Source organism: Monodelphis domestica, chromosome 5 (genome assembly GCF_027887165.1).
Source record: "Monodelphis domestica isolate mMonDom1 chromosome 5, mMonDom1.pri, whole genome shotgun sequence".
Lineage (NCBI taxonomy): Eukaryota > Metazoa > Chordata > Mammalia > Didelphimorphia > Didelphidae > Monodelphis > Monodelphis domestica.
In genome coordinates this window covers 307,241,389-307,256,836 of record NC_077231.1, presented here as the reverse complement: position 1 = coordinate 307,256,836, position 15,448 = coordinate 307,241,389, and the positions used below count along the sequence as shown (strand labels likewise).

The 15,448-nt window shown below is 41.4% G+C and overlaps 1 pseudogene; it reads left to right on the top strand.

Moving 5' to 3' along the window:
- The first annotated feature begins 5,687 nt into the window (after positions 1–5,687).
- LOC130454744 (mitochondrial-processing peptidase subunit alpha-like) overlaps positions 5,688–15,448 on the top strand; it is a 42,585-nt pseudogene continuing 32,824 nt past the window's right edge.

Below are 15,448 nucleotides of genomic sequence, written 5' to 3'. Positions count from 1 at the left end.
GAGGAATCAGGGAAGACTTTCATAGTGAAAGTGGCACCAGCTGAGGCATGAATGAATGAGCATTTACTGTTTGCTATGTGCCAGGCTCAGTGTTAAGGACTGGGGATGCAACAGGAAAAACTTGAGTCTCTTTTCTCAAGGAGCGTACTTTCTATCTAGTGGAAGATGGCACATAAAAGAATGTTCCACTACAGGATGGATGGGAAAATGTGGGCATCTTGATGGGGCAGAGGTCCTTAGTAGGTCAATAGACCAGATAAAGGCAGGACAGCTGGTAAGGTTTGGCAGCCTCCATCTCACAAGAAGGAATAGAGTTGTTGACTCCCATCTCATCCAAGCCACGTGAGTGATCAAGGAGCTGTGTTCAGATTAGCTTTGAAAAATTGCCTGAAGCCTGGATGTCATCCATAAAACATCAAGCCAATTTCTGGAGCAGAGAGGTTTGAAAGAGTCTGAGCTGTTGATCCTGGGTAAGTCACAACCTCTCTCAACCTGGTTTCCCCAGCTGTAAAATGGGACATAATAACAGGACCGACTTCACAGGGTCTTTGCCAAGCTAAAGGGGGAAGAAGATATTTCTAAAGTCCTCTCCTAGCCTCAAAGCGCCATAGAAATGGTAGATAGTGGTGATGTCCTGAAGAACAGAGCTTATTTCATTTTGATTTTTGAGTCCCCAGTGCTGAACACAGTGCCTGACCCAAAGCAGGGGCAGAAGAAATCAAGGCTCATTGACTCATCCCAAATCCAGTGCTTTCTAACTCCAGGACCTTGGACAAGTCCCAATCTCTCAGAGGGCCTCAGAGACCCCTTTCAGCTTGAGACCCAGATTCCGCTAATTCCTATAATTGACTGAGTCTGACTTTCTGCTGGAAGGTATCAAAGCTATGAAATGCCAACAGATTTTGTTTACTAAATTCCACGTTTTTCCTGAAGACTAAAAACGAATATCTTGAGAAACTTGGCAATTCATGAATCCCTAATTCTAACTTTTTTTTTCCACACAAGCCATTTAGGGGGCCATATCAATCTGCCTTTTTTACAAGTGTCTTTTTTTTCTACTAACAAAATACTTAAATCAAATCCTCATAGAAAAATAAATGCTTGTGCAATTGAATTGAATTCTAGAGCATTTATTAAGGAGCTCTGGATGACTTTAAGAGAAAAATAAAACACTTCCTGCCCGCAAGGAACTTACATTTTGCTGGCCACAAACACAATGAAATCTGCCTTCCTCTGACCCCAACAATTGGTCTTGACATCCATTGCCCGACTCCCCTTTGTTTATCTTTCTTCATCTATTTCCCCCATTTTAACCCATTCCTGTGCTTTACCAGCAGGTCTAATCCAAGGACTGGTTCTTCACCTTGGAATATGATTTTGAGGAGGTAAGTGAAATCAGGGACCTGCCTAGAATCAGAGGATGTTCCATACACAAAGGACCTTGGAGAGGCTCTAGTACAAGTGGGGAGCTGGAGGTGCTAATGGGTTTGGAAAGGAAAGAGTGAACACAGATGTTGCCCACGCAGATTTAGGGTAGAGTTCCCACCACTGCTCTCTTTCTTAGGGGAAACAGCTGAGGCTGAGGGGGTTGATTGACCTTAATTGGTGAAAAGAGACTATTTAAGAGCTGCCTTTGGGCTGGTGTGTGGAGTGAGGTTTGGTTTGTGGTCCGTCATCAGCCTCTGGGAAGGTTGCAGCTAGGTTGGCTGTACGCCCTAGAAACTCCTCTGTCCTGTGCTTCTCTCTTGGTGACTTGCCTAGGTAGGTGTGTGTGTCCTCTTCCTTTCAGGCACTTACTGTATCATGACAATCCCTGATTCCTCAGGAGCTAAGGTCTATCTCCCAGTGGAGCAGAATCTCTGATTCTTCAAACAATGAGGAGAGGAAATTTTGGGAATTGCCTGACCCCACTCTATCCTCCTTGGGGCAGGTTCAGAGCCCCAGATGAAATTATGTCCCTTACCAGCCTGGCTCCGGGCTTTCTTTTTCTGGATACTAGGGGACCACTTGGTCAAGTCTCTGGGATGCTGGGACTATGAGGATGATATCAGAGCGAGAAGGATCTTCTGTGGCTGTAGCCAGGATGTCACCTGATCCTTTGAGGTATTAATTTCCCTTTTTATTTACTGGGAAGAGCAAATACCCTGGCATAAAAGGCATGGCTTCAGGCCTTGGGTAATGTTTGTTTTTGGAAGATCAGGAGGCATTAGCTCTCAATGAGCTATTTTCCAGATTAAAGAAGGGAGCTAAGCACCAGGTCCCTTAATGGTGTTGGGTGAATATGTTGGAAATATGATGTGGCGACCATGTTCTTAGGAATGATTTGTAGGAGAATTGTTTGTAGAGTAGAAGTAAATGTAGAGAGAACTTCAGAAGGGAGAGAGAAACAGAGAAGGGGGAGAGGAGGGAGACAGAGACAGAAGGGGAAGAAAGGGTGGAAGAAAAACAGCTACAACCTCATCAGAAATGTCATGGGAGCTGCCCTGGGAAGGAAGCAAGGGATTCCAAGAGTCTAAGGAACAAGAGTCCTAGAGCCAATCCTAGTCCACCACCAATTCTTTAACTAGAAGAAAAGATTCTGACAATGCCAAGAATTGCAGGAGGGCTTCATCCATGGAAGAACTGACTAGCTATCTCAATCCCATGATTATAATTGCTTCATAATAACTGAAAACTGCTGTCTGTAGATAAATCCTTGTGTGGGGGAGATTCATGGGGACAGTAGAAACAATAAGATATAGAATCAAAGGACCAAAGTTGTTACTTGGTCACTTATAACGGGGCACTTAACATAGTGCTTTACCCATGTTATCTCATTTGATTCTTGGGGAAAAAAAAAACTAAGGTAGATGGGAGAAGCTCAGTGGATAGAGAGCCAGGCCTAGAGATGGAAGGTCCTGGGTTCAAATCTGACCTCAGATACTTTCTAGTTGTGTGACCCTGACCAAGTCACTTAACCTCTATTGTCTAGCTCTGACCAGTCTTCTGCCTTGGAATCAATGCTTTGTAATAATTCTAAGACAGAAGGTAAGAATGTTTTTTAAAAAAAGACTCCTTAGGAGCCACTGAGATTACCAAGTGAAATGCTATTGTTTGGACCAATAACATCATGGGGTAATGAGTTGCACAAAGTCATCAGCCTCACTATCTCTTGTCATGTGACAGGACAAACATCTGGATGACCAGGAAGGGCCCAGGATGCAGTGGGTGACCTTTACCAAGAACAATAGTACAGAGGGAAAAGGGTCCTGGACAGAGCCCTGAAAGACACCCATGATTAGTGAGCTTCACTTGAATGAAGAAAAGGAGACTGAGAAGGAGTAGCCTAACAACAGGTAGGAGTGGAACCCGGAGAGAGCAGCATCAGGAAAACTTAGAGAGGACAGAGTATCAAGGAGAGCATCAAAAGCTACAGAGAAGACAGGGAGGAAGACTGAAGTTAGGAGCTCCGTCACTTTGGAGGAAGTTGAGTGAGTCTGGAAGCCAGATTGCCATGAGTTGAGACATTCTAGATGACCTCAAGAGACTTGGTCACGATAAGTAGGAGAGAGAGAGGATGATGTCTAGAGGGGATGGATGGACCAAGTGAGTCTTTTTGTCTTCCAGGTTGGGAGAGACATGGACGTGTTTGTAGGCAGCAGAGAAATAGCTAGTAGATGGAGATGAAAGACGGGGAGTGTGGGGGTGGAGGCGAGTCGCATGGCAATCTACTGGATAAAATGGCATGGAATGGAATCCCCTGTGCTTGTAGATGTGTTAGCTTTGGCTAGAGGAACTGTCTCGACTGGGGGGGAGGGGGTGGGAGGGTAAAAGTAAAGAGTGATGTAACAAGAGAGAAGGGAGAATGGCCTCAAAATGTTTTCAATGACATCTGAGGCATGACTCTCAACTGAGAGTGTAGGAGGAGAGCCATGGGAGGGTATGGAAGCATAACGCTGATGAGTGGGATTGTGAGTTAAGAGGTGTAAAAGGGTTGCCTTTATGGGTAGCTATGTGGCTCAGTGAGTAGAGTGCCAGGCCTAGAGATGGAGGTCCTGGGTTTGAATCTGGATTCAGATACTTCCTAGCCACTTAATCCCCATTACCTAGCCCTGCTGATCTTCTGCCTTGGAACCAACCCACAATAGTCTTCCTAAGATGGAAGGTAAGAGCTTTAAAAAAATGGATTGCCTTTCACCAATGAGGGTCTAGTTGTCCATGGCCATATAACAAGTAAGTGTCTGATAGAACTTGAACCCCATGTCCAACATTCAATACTTAATCCACTATGCTATGGACTTGACCCTCAAATGAGTGTTAAAATAGATTTATTCAACTTGTTTGGTTAATCATCAGAAACCTTTTCTGTTTGTTTACCAAGCAGGAAGGTGACCTTTTCTGCTTCCAAAGCCTGGAGGACGTCTCCCATTTATAGGTCCACAGGCATGGTTATGGGGTCTTCCTGTCTAAAGCCAAAGGATCATGGATCTGTGACAGGCTGGCTCAAAAGGGACATATGACCTTGGCTAAGCTAAGGGCAAGTAGAAGACATCCTCTCTTACAGACTGGATATGGCTAATCCCAATTATGCCTTTAGCATTAACTAGTGAATGAGCCCCTCATTTTGGAAGATGTCCAATGCGTTACTAAGGAAATAGTGGCAGACAGAAGGCTCAGGTGTCCTGTGGTCCATGGGATCATGAGCTGTACATGACTCAACAGCAACAATATGGCAACCAATGTGCATTTGATTAATGACATCTTGGTGGACCTCTCCATCAAACATCATGGCCCCCTTGGACAACATTCTGACTTTCCTCAGGCATGACCAAGACTATGGCATGCTGCTCTAAGGAGTATTGAATTGATTATTCCACCATACTTTGTTAGCATGAGAAGGGGATCCCATGGCAGAACCAGGTCAACTTTGCTAAGATTCATGCCAGGTCTAGAAGAGTTACGACTAGGGTCTATATATAGGTGGCCATACAGAGCTGGATTCTGCCAGCAGTAGTTTGAACCCTATAATACGTATTAAGGAAGCAGAGGCTTCTACCTGGGCGACTCCTTCTGGAGAGTACCAAAGGTTGATAACAAAGCTTCATGATTGTCAGGAAAAGGGACGGTATACAATTAGGCTTCTTCTGGTATTGAAGATAGCCTTTGATTGAACCCTTAGCATCAGATCAAAATCCAGGAGGCCGAATTTGTCGAGACACTATCAAAACAATCATCTCTCATTTAAAAAAGAACTGAATCCCAGACAGAACTTGGGTCTAACACTGAAGTATTTTTTATCAATAAAAAAGTTATTTATTGGGGGCAGCTGGGTGGCTCAGGGGATTGAGAGCCAGGCCTAGAGATGGGAGGTCCTAGGTTCAAATCTGGCCTCAGCCATTTCCCAGCTGTGTGACCCTGGGCAAGTCACTTGACCCCCATTACCTAGCCCTTCCCACTTCCCACAGTATTGACTCTAAGACGGAAGGTAAGGGTTTAAAAAAAGAGTTATTTATTATAAAACATTAGGTCTCCTATACATAAAGTAATTGATATATATTTTAAAATATACATATATTTAATACATATGTAATAATATATATTTATAAATATAATTTAAAATGATCAGAAAGCTGCTGGAAGAGTTGTGTTGCAGGGATGAAGGATCTGATACTGCTCTCCTTTGAGGTTTGGGTTGACCTCATACAGAGGGTTTAGTAGTAGCAATGCGTACCACAACATTCCTCTTTCTTCTCCTCTACCTGGAGTGCCCAAACCTGTTTTTGCAACAGTTGATGGACAGGAAAAATTTTAAACCAAAGTCTCAGCTCTGGAGAATGGACTTCGTGTGGCCTTTCAACCTAAATCTGGACAATTTTGTACAGTAGACATTCTAATTATTCAGGATTGCGACATGAAGCAAAATATAGTAGTAGAATCACTCACTTTTTGGGAAAACTGGCATTTTGGTCTACAGCCAGATTTGTTAGCAAAGATGGAATTCTCTTACCTTGGAAAAGCATGGGGGCATTTGTGATTGCCAGACATCAAGATGAAGAAATTGAAATGACTCGAAGGGCTGCCCCGTTTAAATTAAAGGACCTAAATATGAGGCCCGATCCAGAGCTGCTACTCACAGAAATGATTCATGAAGCCACATACAGGGAAAATACGGGGCTTGCATTGTTTTTGTCCAGCAGAAAATATTCCCAAAATTGATCCATTCATACCTGAGAAACTACTACACCCCTGACCACATGGTACTGGCTGGTGGAGGGCTAGAACATGAGCAATTGGCGGAGGGTGCCAGCAAATATTCCTTGGAACAGATCCAGTTTGGAGTGGTGGCCAGGCCAAGGATGTTGACAGATTTATTGCACAGGATGCCGGAGGGATTATCAAGGTAGAAGGAAACATGTCGGATGGGAGTCTGGGGCCCACATCACTTCCTGAACTCACATGTCATGAGAGGACTGGAGAGCTGCTCTTTTTTGGAGGAAGATTTCATCCCCTTTGCTTGTGATGATGGGAGGAGGAGGTTCTTTTTCAGCTGGTGGACCAGGAAAAAGCATGTTCACCAGACTCTTAACTCAACAGGCATCATTGGATATAGAATGCAACCTCCTATCCCCACTTATGAAGATACAGGTCTCTTGTGTATTCATGCTAGTGCTGATCCTAGACAGGTTCTAGAAATGGTAGAGATCATTACAAGGGAATTTATTTTAATGGATGGAGCTATGGGTGAGGTAGAGCTTGAGAGCCAAGACACACCGTATGTCCATGCTCACGATGAACCTAGAACATACACCTGTGATTTTTTTTTGTTGCCAGAGCTGCTTCTTTTTTTTTTTAATTTTATAATATTTGATCATTTCCAAGCATTATTCATTAAAGACAAAGATCATTTTCTTTTCCTCCCCCACCCCCCATAGCCGACGCATGATTCCACTGGGTATCACATGTGTTCTTGATTCAAACCCATTGCCGTGTTGTTAATATTTGCATTAGAGTGTTCGTTTAGAGTCTCTCCTCTGTCATGTCCCCTCAACCGCTGTAGTCAAGCAGTTGCTTTTCCTCGGTGTTTCTACTCCCACAGTTTGTCCTCTGCTTATGCATAGTGTTTTTCCTCCTAGATCCCTGCAGATTGTTCAGGGACATTACACCGCCACTAGTGGAGAAGTCCATTACCTTCGATTGTACCACAGTGTATTAGTCTCTGTGTACAATGTTCTCCTGGTTCTGCTCCTTTTGCTCTGCATCACTTCCTGGAGGTTGTTCCAGTCTCCATGGAACTTCTCCACTTTATTATTCCTTTGAGCACAATAGTATTCCATCACCAACATATACCACAGTTTGTTCAGCCATTCCCCAATTGATGGGCATCCCCTCGTTTTCCAATTTTTGGCCACAAAGAGCGCAGCTATGAATATTTTTGTACAAGACTTTTTCCTTATCTCTTTGGGGTATAAACCCAGCAGTGCTATGGCTGGATCAAAGGGCAGACAGTCTTTTAGTGCCCTTTGGGCATAGTTCCAAATTGCCCTCCAGAATGGTTGGATCAATTCACAACTCCACCAGCAATGATTTAGTATCCCTACTTTGCCACATCCCCTCCAGCATTCATTACTTTCCTTTGCTCTCATGTTAGCCAATCTGCTGGGTGTGAGGTGATACCTCAGAGTTGTTTTGATTTGCATCTCTCTGATTATGAGAGATTTAGAACACTTCTTCATGTGCTTGTTAATAGTTTTGATTTCTTTATCTGAAAACTGCCTATCCATGTCCCTTGCCCATTTATCAATTGGAGAATGACTTGGTTTTTTGTACAATTGATTTAGCTCTTTATAAATTTGAGTAATTAAACCTTTGTCAGAGGTTTCTATGAAGATTTTTCCCCAATTTGTTTTCCTTCTGATTTTAGTTACATTGGTTTTGTTTGTACAAAAGCTTTTTAATTTGATGTAGTCAAAATTATTTATTTTACATTTTGTGATTCTTTCTATGTCTTGCTTGGTTTTAAAGTCTTTCCCCTCCCAAAGGTCTGACATGTATACTATTCTGTGTTTACCCAATTTACTTATGGTTTCCTTCTTTATGTTTAAGTCTTTCACCCATTTTGAATTTATCTTGGTGTAGGGTGTGAGGTGTTGATCTATTCCTAGTCTCTCCCACACTGTCTTCCAATTTTCCCAGCAGTTTTTATCGAATAGTGGATTTTTGTCCCAAAAGCTGGGATCTTTGGGTTTATCGTATACTATCTTGCTGAGGTCGCTTTCCCCCAGTCTATTCCACTGATCCTCCTTTCTGTCTCTTAGCCAGTACCAAATTGTTTTGATGACCCGTGCTTTGTAATATAGTTTAAGGTCTGGGACTGCAAGGCCCCCATCATATGTGTTTTTTTTTCATTATTTCCCTGGATATCCTTGATCTTTTGTTATTCCAAATGAACTTTGTTATGGTTTTTTCTAAATCAGTAAAGAAATTTTTTGGGAGTTCAATGGGTATGGCACTAAATAGATAAATAAGTTTGGGTAGGATGGTCATTTTTATTATATTGGCTCGTCCTATCCATGAGCAGTTAATGTTTTTCCAATTGCTCAAGTCTAGTTTTAGTTGTGTGGAGAGTGTTTTGTAGTTATGTTCATATAGTTCCTGTGTTTGTCTCTGGAGGTAGATTCCTAGGTATTTTATTTTGTCTAAGGTGATTTTGAATGGGATTTCTCTTTCTAGTTTTTGCTGCTGAGCTGTGTTGGAGATATATAGAAATGCTGATGACTTATGTGGATTTATTTTGTATCCTGCAACTTTGCTAAAGTTGTTGATTATTTCAATTAGCTTTTTGGTTGAATCTCTAGGATTCTTTAAGTAGACCATCATATCATCTGCAAAGAGAGAGAGCTTGGTCTCCTCATTGCCTATTTTGATACCTTCAATTTCTTTTTCTTCTCTAGTTGCTACTGCTAGTGTTTCTAATACAATGTCAAATAGTAGAGGTGATAATGGGCATCCTTGTTTCACTCCTGATCTTATTGGGAAGGCTTCTAGTTTTTCCCCATTGCAGATGATATTAGCTGATGGTTTTAGATATATACTGTTTATTATTTTTAGGAACGACCCTTCTATTCCTATGCTTTCTAGTGTTTTTAATAGGAATGAGTGTTGTATTTTATCAAAGGCTTTTTCTGTGTCTATTGAGATAATCATGTGGTTCTTGTTGGTTTGCTTGTTGATATGGTCAATTATGTGGATATGTGTAATGGACTTCTCTACTAGCAGCAATGCAATGATCCAGGACAATTCTGAGGGACTTGGGAGAAAGATGCTAATCACATCAGAGAGAACCGTGGGAGCAGAAACACAGAAGAAAAACAACTGCTTTATCACATGGTTCAGTGGGGATAGGACTGGGGACGTAGACTCGAAACGATCACCCTATTGCAAATGTCAATAATATGGAAATAGGTCTTGATCAATGACAAATGTAAAACCCAGTGGAATTGCATGTGGGCTACTGGAGGGGGGGAGGAGAGGAGGGAAAGAACATGAATCATGTAACCATGGAAAAAATTTCTTAATCAATTAAATAAAATTTTAAAAAATAAAAAAGATTAATTGTGATGGCCATTGGAATAAATGTTTAATAACCTAAAATGATCAGTGTGTTAATTTTATTTCTTAGTTTGACTTTCTAATAAATCTTTAGCTTTATTGATTTTGGCTGCTACATAAGGAGATCCTTTCTTGTCTGGGTGATTTAAAAGCATGATCCTTTCTAGTGCTGAAAGGAACCTGAGAGACCATGAAGTCAAGGCAGAAGAAGAATTCCTTTGACCATATTTTAATAGGTGGTCAGCAAGCCTTGGCTCAGTGCACAGGAACCTTTTCTTCCCTTCTGCAACTTTTAGGGCCTCCTTCCTTTTGAGACCAAATTCTAACACTGAATTATTTTGCCAATCAGTTCCTTCTCAATTTCCTCTCAACTGCCTTCTTCAACAAGTAGGCTAACTAGCAAAGTTTTGAGGTTAACATTGGTTTTGTTTTTTTTGTTTTTAAACCCTTACTTTCCATCTTGGAGTCAATACTGTGTATTGGCTCCAAGGCAGAAGAGTGGAAAGGGCTAGGCAATGGGGGTCAAGTGACTTGTCCAGGGTCACACAGCTGGGAAGTGTCAGAGGCCAGATTTGAACCTAGGACCTCCCATCTCTAGAGCTGGTTCGCAATCCACTGAGCTACCCAGCTGCCCCCAACATTGTTTTTTAAAGGGAAACAAATTATATTTCTTTAAAAGAAGAAAAAAACCTTTCCATTTCCAGAAGGGAAGGTTTCCAGTTCTACAAAGAAGCCCAAAGGATATGCAGGATTGCCATGGAATGAGAGAGTAGAAAGATCTCAAGAATTCAGCATCTGTGCCAATGCTCTTCTTGCCCAAATGGTCCGAATAGCCTTTCTTTCTGGGTTCTGACCCTTTGGTATAGTAGCAGCTTCTATTTGTGCATCTGTTTTCCTGGCTCCAGAGTTTCTCCTGGCCCCCTATTGCATCGTATAACTTCTGCTGGTCCCTTAAGGAGTAATCCTTTTAGTAGAACTTTAACCTGGACTGAGTTGGAGTTGTGGCAAAGGAATCTTTATGAACCTCTCATTATTGACATATTTTGTGTGATTAGAAACTGAACTCTTAAGGACTACGGGGAAAAATTACACATGTAAGCTTTAGATATCAAAAAATAGAAAACAATTGACATCACTGGGTAAGATTTAATTGTAATGAAGTAGAATGTGAAATTCAAGGGCTAGAGAGGCCCCTGGTTTCTGATGAGAAAAACTGGTTGCCAAGAAAACCAGCCAAGATATCCTGACTAGATAATCTTGTCTCTGATAATCTCATAACTCCATATCTCCTCTGCTAAAGATTTGGCAAACAAGAGTCCAGGCCAAATTTTGCCAACCATCCCAATTTGGTTCTGTATGAGAGGAAGTGAGTTCAATTTCTGCTTTTATGAAAAGGTCTTAAATTATTAATGTTCGCATCAAAGATCTGCAAATATATAAATTAAGGAATAATTCTCACCTAAAACCTATATTATTTTACATAGGAGATCACATAGGTGAACAGAAACTAACAAATGTATGATTAGCATTTTTTTTGGTCTCAAATTAGACTCAATGTATATGCCTTCATTCTACCGATTTTTGTACAACTCCACACAATTTGTTATAGTTTCTTTGATGCTTCTGTCTGTTTCTACCTCTGTCTCTTCCCAAATAGATATATATGCACACATACACATGTGTATATGTCTATGTACTGTGAAGATTGGATTTAGCTATCTCCTGATTTGTAACAATGAAGATGCTTATTCTAACAAAATCAGGGATGTCTTGGGAACTTTGCATTACTCTACCTACTTTGTCTAACAAAATCGGGAATGTCTGTAACCATACTGAGTTTTAGGAGGGTGGCCTTTGATAGAGAAATTGACAACTCAGAAACAGCTGACAGACCCCTGGGCTGTCCTAAACAAGCTTAGGCTATGATTGGTGCAGAGGAGATGCAGAAAAGTGAGGTACAATCATCTAGGTTTTTTCGTGGGGCTTCCTCTCATTGGGCTCTTTCCCCCGAGAGGTGGCTCTGGCTGGCAGTGTGCTAAGCATTCTGACATGTTGGCGTGGTGGCAGCTATTTGTCTGGGTTTTGGCGATGAGTTTGCCCTTGAGCTAATTCAGGTTCAGGCATCTTGGCTGAGCCCTCTTGGAATTCAGGCTGATTCCTTCCTCTTTTACTCTCCAAACTTTATCTTCTAGAAGCCTCAAACGTAAACATTTCTGACAAAGGATAAAAATCAAGTAGTAGTAAAGTAGTTGAGGCATATTTATAAGCATGTGTATATATGTATGTACTGTAAAGGATAATTTTAGCATTGTGACCTAAACTAAATTATTGGTCACCATGGGATATCCCAAATAAAATACCCCAGTCAGCTGGAAATTTATGGTAATTTTAATTAATATAGTGGAAAGAAATTAAGAAGAAGGGAGAAAGAAAGGGTGTAGGATTTCTCCTGCCTGGCTAGGGCAGGTTATTTTCATAGTTTCCCTGTGACTACACCTAGTTGGATATAGCAATGGTAAGAATGCAAATCCACCTCTACATTCTGAAAGTTTGTTTTATTAGGGAAAAACCTGTGGTGATCAGGAAATGTCCCTCGTGGGAGGTGATGTATGTATGCTCTGAGCTTCGAAGGAAGCCAGGGGAGGGCATCCATAACCATGAAAAGGCACAAGGGCCAGAAATGAAATGGGAGTCTATATGTCTGCTAACTAGACACCTAGAGAAGGTGAAAACCAATCATTCAATATGCCTGGTTTATTGGGGACCAGACTAGAACATGAGATGCCTGCTATGACAGGCTACAACCTGTGCCACTGTGGAAAAAGGAGCAAAAGGGGCATTGATTATGGCAGCCTGTCATCTTATCAATGGCCTGGTACCTGCAGGAAAAAACAGCCAGCTTCCTAGATATAGGCATGAGCTGAGAATGCGCCTTGATCTAGTGTTTTGACCTTCCTTCTGGTCCAGACTCCAGACCCTCCATCAAGGAGGAGATTGCCTGGATGGGCTTTACCGATATAGGATGTATGAACCATATCAAGTCAGAGAGAGCTTCAAATATCTTAGTTCATTTATCATCTCCTGCATTCTACCATGCCCAGACTAATGATGTCAGCAAACTAGAAACTCAGTGTCTTAGCAGTTATGTCTCCCATGTAGAGCATGAGAGGATTCCATTCCTGGTAATAGGTTTGCCAAGCCTCATCCCATGTATTCCATTTTCTCCCTCTTGGATGCTCACCTGTCCAGGTGCTTTATGGAATCTTCTTATGATAGACTAAAACCTGGGAAAATGCCAAAATCTTTCCATATGAATAATCTCTTTATTAAAGTCATGTTGGTCCAGCTGTGAATGGATCCAACCATTTAGGACAGCAATTCAGAATTGTGTTTACCCTCAGAGACAACAATACCATTGCTGGGTTTGTTTCCCAAGAAGATCAAGGAAAGAGGAAAGGAACCTATATGCTCCAAAATATTGATAGCAGCTCTCTTCTATAAGGATGATATTAGAAATAAGTACTTTTACATTAGTTTAGAAGTAGGAAGTGGAGAAGCTAGCTTGAGAAAGAATTGGGGTTTGAAACAGATCTGAGACAAGAGAGTCAGTTTCAAATGTTGACAGTGTATGGGGGAGGTATAACAGTTTTTATGTGGCAGTTAATCTGAGGGAGTGGGCAGATTCTCTCTGGGAGTGGAGTTGTTCTCTCTCTGAATGCTGGGAGCAGGTGACATCTTTTCTCTCTCTCCTACCTGACTCACCCAAACTGTAAAAATAATGGCAAAGAATTGAAAATGGAGGGGATGTCCATCTATTGGGGAATGGCTGGGCAAATTGTTCTGATTTTTTTAAAACCTGGAAAGAATTATGAGAGAATGAACAGTGAAATGAGTAGAACCAGGAGTTCATTATACACAGCTATACTTGAAGAATAAACAGAGAATGTTACCTCCAGAAAGTGAGCAAAAAGGTAAAATATAAATTTTAAATTAATTAATTATTTTTGTTTTTATTTTATATATTATATATTTATTTATATACATATTATAATTAATTATTTTATATGATCATGTTGATCTCCATGATGATATCCTATGTGAGGTGGTGAGGGTGGACTGGATCAATTATGTAGAAATGAAGAAAAGTCAAAGAGAGATTTGTGATTCTGTGTACCATCTTTTTCTTTAGATATGAAATGCTTGTTTGGTTTGGATTGGTAAACATTTAGAATAATGAAAAGTCATAACCAATATTAACTTTTAGATGTTTAAAAAGTATAAATCTACCTAATTCAAAGTATGAGGCAGTCCTCAGGGTCACTTATACCTTTAAGGACTCAATGTGTTTTCAAAGTTTTGAGGGTGATTGGTTTAAAAAACTGGCTACTCTTTCATGGTGACAATTAACCAGAATAATTCTATACTTCATACAAACTTTTTCTCATTAAGTCTTAATATTTCATAACCCTTTTGTTGAATCACCTTTTAAAAATAAACAACCATTTTTCAGATTATTTCTCAGGAAACAGTGGGATGGAGAACTTGGACATCTTCTGGAATTCCCTAGGGGAAGGTGCTCCTATACCAAGGTGGTAATAGAATGTTTCTCAGTGGAAGGCACAGACCTAGATTAGAAAGGACCTCAGAGACCCTCTTCTATCCCTCCCACCCCTACCACATCCCAAATATGGGAACTAAGACCCCGGGGCAGGGGGGGGGGGTGTAATGATGCCTTTTCATTATTGGGTTTTGTTCTCTTGGATCATTGCAGTACCTAGGCTCATTCTCTGGGGTTTAGCAGTATCCTGCTAGGCTCCTGGTCCTAGAGATAACTTATCTAAGAGACATTTGCCAAATTCTTTGTCTCCTAATCAGAGATTGAGGGCTGGAAGGATGGAAAAGGGCTAGTCTATCCCACTCACTTTATAGATGAGGAAACTGAAGCCCAGAGACAACAAGGAGCAGGTGACAGTACTACTATCTACGAACCAATCTAGTTACATGAAAGGGAATCTTAAGGAAATCCCACTCCCTGCACTGCTCTAAGGAGGTAGAAAGTACTGGGGAAATACCAAGCTCCTTTCCAGTCTTGGAGAGCACATGGTCTTTTATCTCTCAGCTCAAGCTCCTCAGATTAGAGAGAGCTGGAAAAAACATCAGTTAGAAGAGCTCTGAGCCCCTATCATAGAGCATCTTCTCTTCAATGGACTCTATCTCATAAAACCTGGATTAATGGAGTTGGCCTCCCAAACAGTGGAATAGACTTACTTGTCCATCCTCAAGCAATCCCACTTTCTTTCTCCTAGACACACTTTTAGTCTGGGAGTTCTAGGACACAGTGAAAGGTGTCATGGACTGTGAAAAAACGCAGAACTATTAAATAGTCAAAATCACTCTTTAACTAAAGGAAAAGGGGGTTCAGTGCAATAGAAGGCCTGGGCACACATGACTGCACAGAGTCCGAGGATTGAACTCTGGCCGCTCTGGACATTGACCCCTGAGAAAGCCAACCATGCTAGATTGGACACTTCCAAGGAGCCTTTAAAGTTGGGGAGCTTAAGTATCTTTCTAGGTGACCTGGGGGCTTACGGTGAGAGGGACAGTTGATTGACTTTACAATGGTAAGAAAGGAAAATGAGGAGTTCCAGACAGGAAGAACAGTGAGGGGCTGATGCTTTTCAAAGGATGCAAAAGGGAAAAACCTAGCCCAGGGTTGGACCACTTAGGTAGAGGACTTTAGCCCAAGGCGAGAAACCCTTGGCACCAGAGATACTTCACCTCTGATGAGATTAGCTATTGCCACCCAAACTACCAGGATGTCTATTGTTAGCCTGAGACCTGGGAAGTAGGACCTTCCCTC